Raw genomic sequence first — 17,215 nt, 5'->3', positions numbered from 1 at the left:
AGTTATGGCACATGGGCTCAGTAATTGTGGCTCTCGCGGCTCTGGAGCGCAGACTCAGTAGTTGTGGCGCACGGGCTTAGTTGCTCCGCGGCATGTGGGAATCTTTCCGGACTAGGGATCGAACCCGTATCCCCTGCATTGGAAGGCGGATTCTTAACCACTGTGCCACCAGGGAAGCCCCATGTATCATTGTTAAATCAGTCTTTCTGCGGGGGAATAAAGGCTGGGACTTCCGCCACCTTGCTGATTTCACTCTGGGGATATCCTAGTTCCTCTCTAATTTCCAGTAGCTACCACGGAGAGCATATAAAAGCTGCTGTAGTTTTTACACATTGTTGATACATCTAGCCTTACAAAGTATCTCATCTTACTATCTTAATACTGCTTGTTGTATTTCAAGAGCCTGTCTCATGTTTCCTGGCAAAACAATCATGCTCTCTGCAAATGAATGTGTTTTCTGTCTTCTTTGGAAATATTTAGGATCGGTCCATTTTATTATTTTTGTCGCTACTTAGGGGGGTTGACACAAAGCAAGGTTGACTGACTGCATGTCACAGGCATATTTTTGTTTATCCTGGATTTTAATGGAAATGTCATTAGCATCCATTATTTTATTTTATTTTAATTTTTTAAATGATTTTCTTTGTTTTGGCCGTGCCACGCGGCTTGTGGGATCTTAGTTCCCCAAACAGGGATGGAACCCAGGCTCTCGGCAGTGACATCAGCAAGTCCTAACCACTGGACCGCCAGGGAATTCCTGCATCCGTTATTTTAGAACTGCGCTTGCTCTTGGCATTGTAAATTATTTTTTTGTACCTAAATAGTTTCTTCTATACTTATTTTACTTTAAATTTTTATTAAGAATGGTCATTGAGTTTCATTAAATAACCTTCATCTAGTCATATAATAGGGAGATTTCTCTTTTTCAGTTGTTGAGATGATGATATTGGTAACGTGTATGATACTGAACTGCACCCTTGGTTTTGGAATCCCCTGTGTATGTTTCACATGTTAATCCAAGGCCACCTCTGGCCTATATTTAATGATTTCAGAGGAGACCTTTTTTTTTTTTTGCGGTACGCGGGCCTCTCACTGCCGCGGCCTCTCCCGTTGCGGAGTACAGGCTCCGGACGCGCAGGCCCAGCGGCCATGGCTCACGGGCCCAGCCGCTCCGCGGCATGTGGGACCTCCCCGGACCGGTCACGAACCCGCGTCCCCTGCATCGGCAGACGGACTCTCAACCACTGCGCCACCAGGAAGCCCAGAGGAGAACTTTTATACACACACAAACACACACACACACACACACACACACACACATTGACATAATACTGTGGTTCTCAAAGCCTGGTCCATGGGCCACTGTGGAACTCTGAGATTCTTACAAGGGGTCCTGGGAGATCAAACTCTTTTAATAATGATACTAAGTTATTATTTTTCAGGTCACTCTCATTCTCTTACAATTGTTCTTTAGAGTTTTCCAGAGGCTATGTGATATGTGACACAGCAACAGATTTAATGCAGAAGAAAATATATTTCAGCAGTTTTCTATCAGTCATATGTTAAAGAGACTTGCAAAAGTCTAAACATTGGTAATCCCAATGCAACACAATTTTTTTTGTCCTTTTGGAAAATATAAACTTTTTAATAAAGATATGCTATATATTAAAATATATGAATTTATTATTCTTATGATTAAATAAAAAATAAATATTTTATAAATGTCTCCATTTTAAACTGTGTAAATGTAGACATTTATAAGCCACTTAAACAGAAGCTGTTTTTTGTGGTCCTTAATCGTTTTTACGGTTATAATGGATTCTCTTTTCTGAGAACCATTGACATAATATACCCACAGACATGTAAGTACATTTTATATATGCATCATTTGAATAATACTAAGTACCCTACTTATTATTTTCACTCCTAGCTATCAATACTCATAAAAACAAGGAAGGTTGAGGGACCTCCCTAGTGGTCCAACGGTAAAGAATCTACCTTTCAAGATCCCACATGCCTCAGGGCAACTAAGCCCCCGCACCACAACTACTGAGCTCACACCTCAACTAGAGAGCCTGCGTGCCGCAAACTACTGAGCCCAAGCGCTCTGGAACCCACGCGCCACAACTAGAGAAGAGAAAACCTGCACTCTGCAACTAGAGAGAAGCCTGCGCGCCACAACGAAGAGGCTGCATGCCTCAGTGAAGATCCCTGTGCCGCAACTAAGACCTGACGCAGCCAAAAAATAAATAAATAAAATAATAATAATAATTAAAAAAAAAACAACAAGGACGGTTGAGAAGAAGTGGACGTTGACAAAAGGATGATCAAGGAAGATCTCACTGATAAGGAGACATTTGAGTAGAGACCAAGGACACAAGAGAAATTGAAATGAGATTAAAACAGGATTGGTGTGCACTGCATATTCCTATATGTGTTCAAAGGCAAATACTAATAATAATAAATTTTAAAATAGTATTCAGTTGTTAGATTGTGTATATTTGGCAAATACACTGCTCAGAGACAGGACTAAGTGGGCAATTAATAGATATTTTTTAAGATTTTTTTTTTTGCATGTGGACCAGTTTTTAAAGTCTTTGTTGCATTTGTTACCATATTGCTTCTGTTTTATGTTTTGTTTTGTTTTTCTTGCTGCGAGGCACGTGGGATCTTAGCTCCCTGACCAGGGATGGAACCCGTGCCCCCCGCATTGGAAGGCGAAGTCTAAACCACTGGACCACCAGGGAAGTCCCAATAGATCTGAATCCAATAATTCTTTCAGTCTCTGATATTCTTTCTTTACCTCCAAAACACATATATATCTTCATCCTTCTACTTATTTATTTTTTTTTGCGGTACGTGGGCCTCTCACTGTCGTGGCCTCTCCTGTTGCGGAGCACAGGCTCCGGAGGCGCAGGCTCAGCGGCCATGGCTCACAGGCCCAGCTGCTCCGCGGCATGTGGGGTCTTCCCAGACCGGGGCACGAACCCGTGTCCCCTGCATCGGCAGGCGGACTCCCAACCACTGCGCCACCAGGGAAGCCCCCTTCTACTTATTTTTATATTATCTCAGTGGTTTCTCTAAAAATGGTTATTACTGTTACATATGAGTCCAAGTTGGGGGACTGGAGCTGGGGGTGCTCCTCAGAACACAGTGGATGCTGACAGTGGGCGGTGGGAGTATTTGCACTGGGTGTGGGCGTAAAGAGATGCAGTGCCTGTGCAGCATTTGAAAGTGATGAGTGAAAGTGAAGCTTCCCCGGAACCTACTTTTCTAAATAACATCAGTGATAAAGTTCACCTCCCTGAAGAGATATCAGTATAAGTTTTAATACTCGTTCCACCTTCCATTGCCCTGGAACAGACCACTCCCAGAGCCCTGTTCTCGATACTCCCCTGACTCCATGCGGTCAGTCAGGCACCCAGGCTGTCCTGATGAAGGCCTCAAGCATCTCTTAGGGCCTCAGGACTCTACTGGATCTTGGCGTTAGGTGGCAGATGAGGGAATAGGGAAGGGGCTTTCTGAGACAGGTCTGGAGGTGATGTTTCCCATGACTCCCCCATTCCATTGACCTGAACTCAGGGACGTGGCCACACCCCAGGAAAACAAAGCCAGCTGTGTGTCCTGGCGGCAGAGGAAAATGGCTTGGTAAATAGCTCTCTAGTATCTGTTTGTTTTGCTTTTTTAAACTGCTTTATTGACTTCACAATATATAACGAACATCTCTTCCTGCAACAGGTAAAACTCTCCTGCTGATAGAAACTTACAGATTGGGTCAGAAACACAACATTCAATTAGAAGTTGGCAATAGGAGACCCACAAGAAACAAGTAACACCAAAAGGTTTACAACAAAGGTACGTCACAAACATTTAAGTTTAGGAAAGTATGTGTCTCCCTACTAACTTCAGGGAAGACATCAGGATTCAAGGCATAAGGCAAAAATCATGATGGTCCTGGTGAGGGGGATCAGGGCTAACTGCCCGCAGACTATGACTCACTGCTTTTCCCTCAGCTGCCTCACCTCCTCCCCAATCCTTTCCATATTCTCTTCTCTCATCCTTAGCTGTGGCTCTCTAAGACTCTGAGTCATGTCGCATCTACACTGCAGGGTGGGCTGCCTAATGCAGAACCGCCTACGATTTCCTCTAGGCACACACTGTTCACCAGCCTCCAAAGGGCCACGGGCTCTCCTTTATCAGCATCTCGCCCCTTTTCATCCTTGTTTTCATTCTCCTGGTTGGCATGTTCCGTGTTGAGAGTGTTACTGCCTGTTCCTCTTTGGACGCCATTGCTCCTGGGCCTGTCCTCGCTGCCTCCTGCTTCTCCCGATTCTTGCTGCACGTGCGCCGCCGCCACACTTTGACTCGCAGGCCGTTTTCTGTGGCCAAACGCCATGCCGCGCGGGGGCGCATGGGGGCTGCCGTCTCTGCCCCGGGACCCCTGGGGAGGGGTCCACAGGCCATGTCCGCTCGCCCACGCCATCTCTGGGGACCCCCCTCCGGGTCCCTTACCTGTTCTCCCTGCACCTCCTACTCTTGGGGGCCGACCCCGGCCCGCACTCCCTCAGGGCCACCAGGAGCAGGGAGCGAGAAGTGAGCGAACGACAGCCGGGCTGATATCTGTTTTTAATATCCTTACTGTCTAGAGCATAAACTATTTTGTAAATTGTTGATCTTGGTAGGCAAACCTATATTTCATTTCTTTTCCTTAAATTCTTTTTTTTAAAATAATTTTTTAAAATTTATTTTTATGTATTTTATTTTTTGGCCCTGTTGCACAGCATGTGGGATCTTAGTTCCCCGACCAGGGATGGAACCTGTGCCCCCTGCATTGGAAGCGTGAAGTCTTAACCACTGGGCCGCCAGGGAGGTCCCAATATTTCATTTCTAATCCTGTCACCCTCAGCAAGATCTATAAACAAAACACATTTTTTCAACAGCTTTATTGAGATATAACTCACATATCATAGAATGCATGCATTTAAAGGGTACATTTCAGTGGTTTTCAATATATTCAGGGTTGTGCAGTCATCCCCACAATCCATTGTAGAACATTTTTCATCACCCCCCAAAAGAACCCCCCAGACAGCAGACATTCCCCATTCCCAATAACTCCCTCAGTCTCAGGCAATAAGTAATCTACTTTCTGTCTCCATTCTCTTTTAATGTTGCTGATGAAAAGTCTGTTGTGAATTCTAGTTATTTTGTGGGAAAAGTTTAGATTTTTCTTTTCAACTTTGATTTTCTGAAACTTCACGGAAACTAGGCTTTATTCAGACATCAGTCTTTTTCACTCATCTATCTTAGCCCTCACTGAACCCTTTTAGTCAGAAACTGACGAAACACGTTTATCTTTACTACCATCCCCAGGCAGTTGCCATCCTGTTCTTTTTTTTTTTTTAACTGAAATATAGTTGATTTACAATATTGTGTTAGTTTCAGGTGTACAGCAAAGTGATTCAGTGATATATACATTTTTTTTTCAGATTATTTTCCATTCTGTTCATGTATTTTGTGAGAAGTGTTTTAACTCGAGTGTTTACTTCCAGGAGACGCAATATCTGCTTTAGTCTAAGACACGTGTTAGAAGTACAGCTAGAACGATGCATTTCTGCCTGGACAGATGTTACTATCCTGTCTCCAGCTCCAGGTAATAAGAGTCCTACAGAGTGTACTTAGAAGGAAAACTACGAGCAATATTTCCATGAGGTCTTTTTCTCCATCCTCATTTCGCCATAAACTTCTAACACGGCACTAAGGATTCTAGCCTCCTCCCTGGTCTGTGATTTCTGTTTCTTTCCACCCGAGTTTGTTACCAGTGCATTTTCCGCAGGGCATGTAGCCCTCACGTACCTACCGTCTGCTCTCCGTTCCCTATCCCCTGAGTGCTGAAGCTACGTATTAGGTAATGAGGACCCCAGGTTGAAGCCTTTTCCGCTCCACAGAGCAACAGCCCAGTGCTGGAGAAAGACACCTAAAATAAATACATTGGGTATGTATTTGACGATTCATTGATTTATATTTTCTAGGAGTGTGGTGTTCTTTCACCGAGTGATTGGAGATTTTCCTATGATCATTCTCTTCTTGATTTTCAGTTTGATTCCACGATGGTCAGAGAACATACTTTGTACGATTGCACTTATTTTGCCATTGTCAAGGTTAGTCGAATGACGTGTTGGTGTGGACATCCTTTGCTCCCGTCTCCAGTGTTCCTGCTACACTCCCATCCTCTGGACATCTGGGAGTTGTTGGCACGGTCCACTCTCATTCTTTTTGGCGCTGTTGGCACGGTCCACTCTCATTCTTTTGAACTCCACGTGGATTTCCAGGCACAAGTCCCTTGAACAGACACTCTTCGGCTATATCATTGGCCAGGTGGTGCGCCTGGCAAACACGTGACCATGGAGAATGGGTACCCTCACTCCACTGGGGCAGCTCTGTGATGTCCTGAGGCAGATGGAGGCCCAAGCTGTCCAGGTGCTGAGACTGGGGCTAGGAAGGGGCTTTCTGGGCCTGCCCTGTCTAGAGGCTGACATCAGGTTCTGCAGTCCTAGGAGGGTACCTCCTGGGAGCTGCCATTGCTCGGAATCCTGAGACCTCCTCCCTTCCAAGCCGGTGACCGGTCTGACTGGGAGATGGGACTTTCACTGACTACAGTCCCATTTGACCTTCTGGCGCCGCAACGCAGGACCTTCTCTTGTGTTTCATTCCTGTCCGTGTTATACCTGACAGAGGAGTTGAACCTGGTGGGAGCTGAATTGTCCCGAGAAAGGGCCAGAGGTCTACCTGGTGGAGGGGATGCCCAGGTAGGAAGAGGGACCCTCGGAGGTGTGAGCAGAAGTGGCAATAACTTATCCCTGGTTACAAGATTGTGGGGACTGGTAAAAGTAAGGGGAGATAAGGTTTGATTTTAAAATCTCTTGCTTTGGGACTTCCCTGGTGGTCCAGTGGGTAAGACTCTGCGCTCCCAATGCAGGGGGCCCAGATTCGAGCCCTGGTCAGGGAACTAGATCCCGCGTGCATGTGGCAACTAAGAAGTCCACATGCCGCGATTAAGAAGTCCACATGCCGCAACAAAGACCCGGCGCAGCCTAAATGAATAAATAAATATTTTTTAAAAATCTCTTGCTTTGCTTTATTCCGATGTAGTGCACACTTTTCCCTTGACCTTCCTGACTTCGTAGGTCATTGTGTGAATGAGCGATGGACCATGTTGCGACTCGAGGGACACAACTAGGGAGATTCACACAATTGAAGGGGGCACCAAACATCTCAGGAAGTGGGATAAATAATATTTTTGTGAACTATTTTTAAAAGTCAAGATCAGTGCCATATATCAAATTTAAAAATCAAGACAGGGGGCTTCCCTGGTGGCGCAGTGGTTGAGAGTCCGCCTGCCGATGCAGGGGACACAGGTTCGTGCCCCGGTCCGGGAAGATCCCACATGCCGCGGAGCGGCTGGGCCCGTGAGCCATGGCCACTGAGCCTGCGCGTCCGGAGCCTGTGCTCTGCAACGGGAAAGGCCACAACAGTGAGAGGCCCGCGTACTGCAAAAAAAAAAAAAAAAAAAAAATCAAGACAGGATTCACCCTGGCTTTTGCCTGAGCCACCTCTCTCACTGGCTCTGTTCCCAGCCCTGCACACTTGGGGCAGAGACAGAGAGAGCTGAGAAAAGTGCCCGGCCGTGGCCAGCAGGGGTCAGAATGAAGATGAAGACTGTGGCGGATCAGGGAATTGGGGCGGGACCCAACCGCCAGAACCTGCCCTCTGGTTCCTGGGGAGAAGGGGGTGGGTGGGGAGGGGAGGAAAACCAGTTTCCAGACAAGGGATTAATTTATTTTTTTGTTAACATCTTTACTGGAGTATAATTGCTTCACAATGGTGTGTTCGTTTCTGCTGTATCACAAAGTGAATCAGCTATACGTATACATTTATCCCCTCCCTCTTGCGTCTCCCTCCCTCCCACCCTCCCTATCCCACCCCTCTAGGTGGTCACAAAGCACCGAGCTGATCTCCCTGTGCTATGCGGCTGCTTCCCACTAGCTATCTCACCCATGAATTCTTTAATGAATAATTGTGTGTGTGTGTGTGAGAGAGAGAGAGATGAAGCTCTTTGAAGCCTCTATTTTAATCAGACAACAAAAAAGAACTTCAGGTTTGCAGATACTTTATTGAAATGAAAATGTATTTGAGGTTTCAACAATTGTCTTGCAGTGTGTAGATCAAAAGACAAGAAAGACAAACACACACACACACACACAAAGAAAGACAGCTTGTGGTTTACACTCATCGCCAGTCGACGTCTTCTGAGTCAAAGATCTTATGGAAAGTTAAAACGGTTCACAGAAAATACTATTATATATAATTTCCTGGAAAACAAAAATAAACATCACTTAGATTTTCAACTCTTTCTTGTAAAGTAAAATCTTGCAGAATAAACATTTCTTATTGTTTTCCTGAATCTGTCCACACACATCTGTCATCCAAGAGAATTAGTGCTGGGAGTAAAATCAGAATGATCGCATCATTTATTTGATCATTCAGGAGACATTTATTAACGTCAAAGAAGTTCTGGTATTTCCAGATCTTTTCTCCACCAGGGATCCCTTGAGTAAGTTTTTTTCTGCACATTTCTTGTTCCTTCAAATAACTTATCCATAACTCTGCTGCACGTATTATCATTTTTCCACACAGAATGGTGAAAATTTCAGCTCCAAGACATTTTTGAGTTCCTGTATGGCCTTACTGTCAGAAATATAGAAAGTAGCCTGCTGCCTTTTACCTTTGACTTTGGGGCCTACAAAATCTTGAGGCTGTGCACTAAGAATGATTTGTCTGAGCTACGTTTTTAAAGGAAAAAACCCCATCATCCTTAATTGTAAGGATTATTCAGTAAATTTTAGTAAATACATATAACATCTAATTTACCATTTTAAATATGCCTAACACCATATTCACTCAGCAGTCAGTGCAACCAATCTCCAGACTGTCTTCATCTTGCAAAAAAGAAACTCTATAGCTGCTAAATAACTCCCATTTTCCTCACCATCCAACCCCCGGAAACCGCGATTCTACCTTCTACCACTCTTCTACACCAAAACCTGTACAGGAATGTCCATAGCAACGTTACTCATAACAGCCCCAAAGTGGAAACAAAAACCTGTACAGGAATGTCCATAGCAGCGTTACTCATAATAGCCCCAAATTGGAAACAACCCAATCGTCCACCAGCTGATGAATAAGATTAACAATATGGTATGTCCATACAGTGGAATATTGATACAGGCTATCACGTGGATGAATCTTGAAAACATTACATAGGTGAGAGAAGTTGGACACGAGAGGCCACATGTTGTGTGACTGCACTGATGTCCAGAGCAGGCGAATGCATAGAGACAGAAAGCAAAGCGGTGGTTGCCGGGGCTTGAGGGCAGAGGGGCGTGGAGAGACACTGCTTAATGGGGTGCGGTTTCTTCTGGGGGTGATGAAAATGTTTTGAAACTGGAGAGTGGCGATGGTTGCACAACATTGTAATAAATGTACTGAACGCGGCCGAATTGCACAATTTTGATGGGTGAATTGTGGAGCGCGTGATTTGTATCTTCCCCCAAATAAGCTGTTTAAAAAGGGAACTCGTGAAGGGGAGGGACAAGCGAGGCCGGGCAGAACGGGGATCCAGCCGCAGGAACCATCTTCTTAGGATGTGCCCCTGGGGCTGGCACCATCAGATGCCGGTGGCCACACCAGTGGAGTCTGTGGGCACGGGGTTCCCATGTTCACCCCGGCTGCCGTGATTAATCAGGATTGCTCTGGAACATTCTGGTCATTCCCTCCAAGTTGAAAGTCCTGGATACGCACACGCCTTTGGTCAACCCGGGCCGCCTGCTGCACGTCCGAGCTCTCTGTGCCGGAGAGCTGGAAATGCGACTCTGTCCCCTCTCAGCCTCTACAGTGTGAGGTGGGGTCCTGTCTCCCACCTGCCTTCAGATTCCCATCAAATAGGAAGGGTCCAGACGCTGAGCGGCCAAAAGGGGACAATGGTCCATGACACATGGCAGCTCCTCTGAGAACCTGGAGATTCTCCAGTTCCAGCAAGCCCAAGCCCGGGCTCCTCAGATGGAGACAGGCTGGGACCTGGGACACGTTGCTGCAGCGTTTGCACCCGGATAAACGTCTCCTGGAGCAACAAAATACAAAGAAACTATAAGGGACTAAAAATAACTGCATGCAGTTGGGGCAAAGTATGGACAACAAGATACAAAAAGACCAAAAACCCAAATGCCACTTCTGAAGAACCTGGAGCAAAAGCAGGGGGTCGGGAGAAAAGCAGGGTACTGCTCATGTCCCCTGCACACAACGCCACCAAAGGGGTGGGCAGGCCACCTAAGCCACCCCTCCGGCCCGACCCCTGGACACACCCCTGCCCTCCCCCCATAGAAGGAACAAGCTTGCCCCCCTTGGGAAGCAAGCAGGCAAGCAAGCCCTAACCAGAATCCCCTCGGGAACTCTCAAAGCTCCTGTGATCCAGCGGTATCCCATGCTGATGACATCAGAATGCCCGGGGTGCCACCGGGCAGCAGAGTTTGGGAACCTCTAGCACACAGCATCTGGCACGGCGCTCCCATAAGGCTGGCAGGACGGTGTGCTCACAGCAACATAGCAGATGAAGAACCCGGGGTCAAAGAGGGCAATGTCATCTTGCAGGTTGACGGCCAGGCTGAGGCAGGACGGGCCCCCTGACCACTGGCATCTCCACACGCAGTGGACACACGTCTGCGTGGATGAGCTCTGCTCTGAGCCTCTGCATCGGGCTTCCCCACCTGGCCACGCTCCCCCAGCACAGCCCCTTTCCTCCCAGCCAGACTCCCACACGGGAGGGAGGAGTGACCACCAGCTTCCGGATGTCACAGGCCCAGGGCCCAATGGCCATCGGGAAAATATCTGTGACTTCCGTCTAGAAGGCTCGGAACCCACACAAAAGCCTCAGCTGCCTCAGTACAGGGATGTGGTCCAAGGGAAATAGACTTGCCTCACAAAACACTGTCTCGTTAATGATTTCTTACTATAAAGGTTTTTTGCTATAATGGCTTTTTGCCACATCGCCACTGTTTGAAAAACTATTTTTTTAATAAACTAATTTGTTTATTTTTGGCTGTGTTGGGTCTTCATTGCTGCCTGCGGGCTTTCTCTAGTTGCGGCGATGTGCAGACTTTCTCCCTTGCGGTGTGCAGACTTCTCATTGCGGTGGCTTCTCTTGTTGCGGAGCACGGGCTCTAGGCGCGGGGGCTTCAGTAATTGTGGTGTGTGCTCAATCCCACGAGGCACGTGGGATCTTCCTGGACCAGGGCTCGAATCCATGTCCCCTGCATTGGCAGGCGTGTTCTTAACCACTGTGCCACCAGGGAAGCCCTGCAGCACTACTTACAATAGCCAGGACATGGAAGCAACCTAAATGTCCATCAACAGAGGAACGGATAAAGAAGATGTGGTACATATATACAATGGAATATTACTCAGCCATAAAAAGGAACGAAATTGGGTCATTTGTAGAGACATGGATGGACCTAGAGACTGTCATACAGAGGGAAGTAAGCCAGAAAGAGAAAAACAAGTATTGTATATTAACGCATATATGTGGAATCTGAAAAAATTGGTATAGACGATCTTATTTACAAAGCAGAAATAGAGACACAGAGAACAAATGTATGGATACCAAGGGGGAAAGGGAGGTGGGTGGGATGAACTGGGAGATGGGGATTGACATATATACACTATTGATACTATGTATAAAATACATAACTAATAAGAACCTACTGTATAGCACAGGGAACTCTACTCAATGTTCTGTGGCAGCCTGGATGGGAGGGGAGTCTGGGGGGAGAATGGATACATGCATATGTATAGCTGAGACCCTTTGCTGTGCAGCTGAAACTATCACAACATTGTTAATCAGCTATACTCCAATGTAAAATGAAAAGTAAAAAAAAAAATCCACCCCAGGAAGTCTTCATGTCCCCGCACTTCCAGGCTATGTCATCTGCCAGCCCTGTGGGTGATACCAGATACCATGCCCTGCTGCCAGCGGGCGTCAGGAAGTCTGGGTGCCAACTAGAGGCCATGGGGGGGCCTCCCCTTACCTTCCTTCCTCATGTCTGGACAGCGGTGCAGCAGAGCTGACCTAGAGCAACACCTTCTGAGTCAGATTCCGACCTAACTGCACACCCTACATGACCTTGGGTAATGACTTTGAGTCTCACTTTCCATAAACTTAAAACGAAGATGAAAACACCACCACCACCACCCCCTCCCCTGGCACAGAGAGCCGGTGTGATCGAGAAGCACAGCAAAGGCAGAGACCTTGCACGGTGCCTCGCACACAGTAGGTGATTTGTAATTGACAGTTACTATCCCTGTTTCCAACTAGTTCCCCGGGGAGCAGTTATCTGGGGCTGGATACAAAGCCCACACCGTTGACCCTGACACAGTAAGAGTTTACTGCCATGTTGTGGTATCTGCCTGAGTCAGTCTTCTTGATCTGTTTCAGCAAAACACAAGACACAACTGCCAAAGGGCCAGCGGCACGTGGTCCTGAGGACGGCAGCGCAAGAGACAGTGCTCTTCCCATTGCAGCCCGCTGGGCTGGGCCAGAGAGGGGACAGGTTCCTGCTCCCAGGAGTGTAACCAGCTGCATCTGGACCCTCCCCGCTCCTGGCGCTGCCACCTCGTCTTGGCCCCTCTCAATAAAATCACTGCAACTGCCTTCATGGTGAGGGTCCTCCCTGCTGGGGTCTCCTGCAGAGGTGGACGCTGCAGAGGCAGACTCAGCAGGGGCTGGGTGCTGGGGGTGGAAGAGGGTGGCATGGCAGCCAGGGGTAAGGGGCACCGGGGTAAGAGGGACAGGTTTGGGGGCCACAAAAGGTGTCCATCCAGGAAGCGTGATGGTCACCTAGATCAAACCAGGGCTTCTCAAGTGGCTACTGTCAGGTCCTTTTCAGCCCTGAAGGGATCTCTGATGAAACGCTGGCCACACAGAACTACCGTCTCTGCCCTGAGCTTATATTTTTCCTGCATCGTCTCAAATCTCTGTCTCTCTCTCTCTGCCATTGTGTCTGCTCTCAGTTTAGTCCGGTGGGATCACAAACATTCTAATAACATCATGACCAAGATACCTGGGGCAGGAATCTTCTAGGCTGGCGTGTTTCCCTGCCATTCCCGCAGTGCTGACTGCACCCTCCCAAGCCCTTCCTGCTGCTCCCAGCACCCCCATGAGGTTTCTGAGTACAAGCAGTCCCTTACAGGAGGTGATCCTGTACTTGTTTTTTGGGATTTTTTTTGTGGTACGCGGGCCTCTCACTGCTGTGGCCTCTCCCGTTGCGGAGCACAGGCTCCGGATGCGCAGGCTCAGCGGCCATGGCTCACGGGCCCAGCCGCTCCGCGGCATGTGGGATCCTCCCAGACCGGGGCACGAACCCACGTCCCCTGCATCGGCAGGCGGACTCTCAACCACTGCGCCACCAGGGAAGCCCCTGTACTTGTTTTGTTACAGAATCCCAGGGGCCCCTACCTCTGTTATTCTCAAATCACAATTCAAAGACACAAATATACCCCTCAAATTCTCCTGCTCTGATTCTGTGGGATGGATTCCCATCCCTCACCGATCCCTCCAGGCCAGAGGCAGGGCTGGCAGGGACAACAGAGACCCAAAGAAATGTCACAGCTCTCACGGGTTATTATCTCCTCTCCCCTGACATGTAACCCTAGACTCGTTATCTTGACATTAATCTGATAGGATCAGCTTTCCTAGATCTTAATAGCAGAGGAAGGGGAATGTTTAAAGAGGAAAGTAATGTAGGCAGTTGTGTGTTTGTGTGTGTGTATCTGTGGGCAAATAAGATTAAAGGCTCGTGGATTTCGGCAACTAAATCTGAATGAAAGTGTTGGACCTTCATGTCCCCTTTTCTAGGCTTAATAAATTGCAGTCAAGGCCAGTACCAAACGAAGGCGTGACGGTTTCCAAAGCTCCGCATTGTAAGAAAATGAGTTCACTTCCTCCTTGCGGCACGCAGGACAGATGGCTTTGGTCGAGAAAGTTCAGTTATTGGCAGGAGCGGAGCTTTGGTTGGGGTGGGCCATGGAACTTATTTTCTGCTTTGCTGGTTGGGGACAACCAAGGTTGCATTCCTCAGTAAGGATACAAAGCAGGTGCCTCAGGCCTCAAGTAACTCAGCTTCTCTAGCTCTGGCTGCTGCTGCCTGCTCTATACGTATCCACGAGAACCTCAGAACGGAGCTCCAAAAGGACAGACAGGACAGTAACCTGAGATCAAGTTTGCAAACCTTTGGAACACAGGCTATGGCCAGTTTCCCTTCCGATGCCTGCTCTTCCTTCTTTCCCGAAGCTTCTGGGGGAAGCCCAGAGGGAGCAGAGGCTGCTGTGGCTCTTCCCCAAGCAGAGCTTACCCAGCATTCACTGCTGCTCAGCGGACTGAGCTGCAGGGGCACCCGTGGCATCACCATCCTGGATGGAGCCAGAAAGCAGCTGTGCCTTAGTCTACCTGAGGGAGATGGGGAAAGTCTCCCAGGGCAGGGAACCACATGGGGCCCGGCCAGAGGAAGACTGTCAGGGAGGTGAGATGGAGGGCTACAACGAGGGGTGGGATTGGCACGCATGGATGGGTCCTACGGAAGCAAGAGAGAGCCTAGATAAACCTGTTCTGTTCGTCTTTACTCTGACTAGGTATTGAAGACCTTTCCCAGCTCTGTTCCTGGGAATACGGTAGGGTAGGCTATTTGCACCACCTCACGCATGGGGGCAGGGCAATGGTTAGCAGCAGTGACTTTTAAAAGGCAAAAAGTTTGAAATTTTGACGTTTTTTATAGTTCATACTTTTTGTGTCGTGTAAGAAATCTGTGCCAAATACAAAGATAATAAGATTTTGTCCCATTTTTTCTCTAGTTTTATATTTTTAGTTTTTACATTTAGGCCTACGATCCATCATGAATTAACCTGATAGATGGTATGAGAAGGGTGGGAGATTTTTAAATATATCCAATTGTTCCAAGACAATTTTTTGAAAAACATTATCCTTCCCACACTGAAGTCCCTTTCCACCTTTGTCAAAAACCAAGTGACTATACATATGTAGTTCTATTTCTGGACTCTATACAGTTCCACGGATCTATTCCATGGATCTGTGTGTCTATCTTTACACTGATACGATACTATCCTGATTACTGCAGCTCTGTAATAGTCACGAAGTTATGCAGTGTAGCCCCCTCAAATTTGTTCTTATTGACATCTTAAGAACATTGAGTTTCCAATTCATGAACATTGTATTATACATATCCCTTTGAGGTCTTCATTAGTTTCTCTCAGCAATTTTTTTTTTTTTTTTTTTTTTTACTATACAGGTCTTTCACATCTTTTGTCAAATTTACTAAGATGTTGATAATTTTGGACATTATCCATTGCATTGTTTTTTAATTTCAACTTCTGATTGTGCAAGGCAGGTGTATAGAAATACAATCGGTTTTCATATATTAATCTTGTACCCTGCATCCATGCTAAACTCACTTATTAATCCTTTTGTAGACACTGTGAGATTTTCTACAAGTCATCTCTGAATATAATTTTAATCCTTTCTTTCTCGTACCTTTTTTCTTTACTGCCCTCTTGCACTGGCTAGAACCTCCAGTAAAATGTTCAGAAGTAATGACAGTGGGCATCCTTGCATTGGACCTGTTAGTAGGAGGAATGCATCCAGACATTCACCATGCTTGCTGAAGATTTTTTGGTAGAAGGGCTTTTTCAAACTGGGGAAATTCCCTTAAAATTGTTACTTGCTTAAAGCTTTTATCATGAATCAGTGTTAAACTGTCCCGCTCACTTTCTGTATCTATCAATTTAATCACATGATTTCCCCCCTGTATTAATATGAATTACATTGACTTTCAAATGTTAAACCTACTTTGCAATGCTGGGATAAACCCTATTTGGTTAAGATATATTATGCTCTTTATATGAGTCATTTGTTGGATTTCATTTGCTAAAACTCAAAGAACCTTGATGTTCATGGCAGGTAATCTTCTAGCTTTCCTTCTTTGCAACGTCTTTTGTCTGGTTTGGGGATCAGAGCAATGTTGGCCACATAGATGGAGCAGGAAAATATTTTTTCCTCTGATTTCTTGGGAGAGGTTGTGTAGAATTGGTGTTATTTCTTCCTTGAACATTTACCGCTAAAATGATCTAAGTCTAGAGGGTTCTTTGTGAAATTTTATTTATTTTTAAAATTTATTTATTTTTGTCTGCATTGGGTCTTTGTTGCTGTGAGCGGGCTTTCTCTAGTTGTGGCGAGCGTGGTCTACTCTTCGTTGCGGTGCGAGGGCTCCTCATTGTGGTGGCGTCTCTTGTTGCAGAGCACGGGCTCTAGGCGCACGGGCTTCAGTAGTTGTCGTGCGCGGGCTCAGTAGTTGTGGCACATGGGCTCAGTAGTTGTGGCGCATAGGCTTAGTTGCTCCGCGGCATGTGGGGTCTTCCCGGACTGGGGATCGAACCCATGTCCCCTGAGTTGGCAGGTGGATTCTTAACCACTGTACCACCAGGGAAGACCCTTTTTGTGAGATTTTAAACTACAAATTAAACTTCTGTCATACATAGGCTGTTTAGATTTTATATTTTTTCTTGAGTGAACTGAGATAATTTTTATCTTCCAGGGAATTTGTGTCCATGTCATTTAAATTGTCAAATTACCATAAGTTGTTCATAATATTCTCTTTTAGTTTTAGTATCTGTAGAATCTGTGGTGGTGTTTCCTCTCATTCCTGACACAGGTCATTTGTTTACTCTTTTTCTCCTTATCAGCCTCAACAGAGGTTTACATTTTTTTTTTTTTTGAGCTTCTTAAAGAACCAGCTTTGGGTTTAATAAAATTTTCTCTATCATTTTTCTCTTTCCAATGTCACTGACTTCTGCTCTACCTTTGTTATTTCCCTTATTCTGCTTATATTTTTGTTTGCTCTTCTTTTTCTAGTTTATTAAAGTGGAAGCTAGCGTCATTGATTTGACACTGTTTTTCTAACATAGGCATTTTAGTGCTATAAATTTCCCTCTAAGTACTGCTTTAGTTGCATCACAAGATACAAGGTCAATACATCAAAGTATAGAAACTGCATTTCTATACACTAGCAATGAACAAGTAGAAACCAAAATTAGAAGG

At 46.3% G+C, this 17,215-nt stretch overlaps 1 long non-coding RNA gene and 1 pseudogene across 1 annotated transcript in view; one reads left to right on the top strand and one right to left on the bottom strand.

Annotated features, from left to right (window-relative positions):
* LOC138414138 (uncharacterized) overlaps window positions 1–12,743 on the top strand; it is a 34,783-nt gene extending 22,040 nt beyond the window's left edge. The window contains exon 3 of the long non-coding RNA XR_011246556.1: window positions 12,545–12,743. This is a non-coding gene — a long non-coding RNA (uncharacterized lncRNA). The remainder of the gene's footprint in view (window positions 1–12,544) is intronic.
* Window positions 3,925–4,296, bottom strand: LOC132429241 (protein BEX1-like; annotated as a pseudogene).
* Window positions 12,744–17,215: the final 4,472 nt, after the last annotated feature.

The sequence above is a fragment of the Delphinus delphis genome, chromosome 8 (assembly GCF_949987515.2).
Source record: "Delphinus delphis chromosome 8, mDelDel1.2, whole genome shotgun sequence".
NCBI lineage: Eukaryota > Metazoa > Chordata > Mammalia > Artiodactyla > Delphinidae > Delphinus > Delphinus delphis.
The sequence above is the reverse complement of the archived record's forward strand: the minus strand, read 5'-3'. Positions and strand labels throughout refer to the sequence as shown.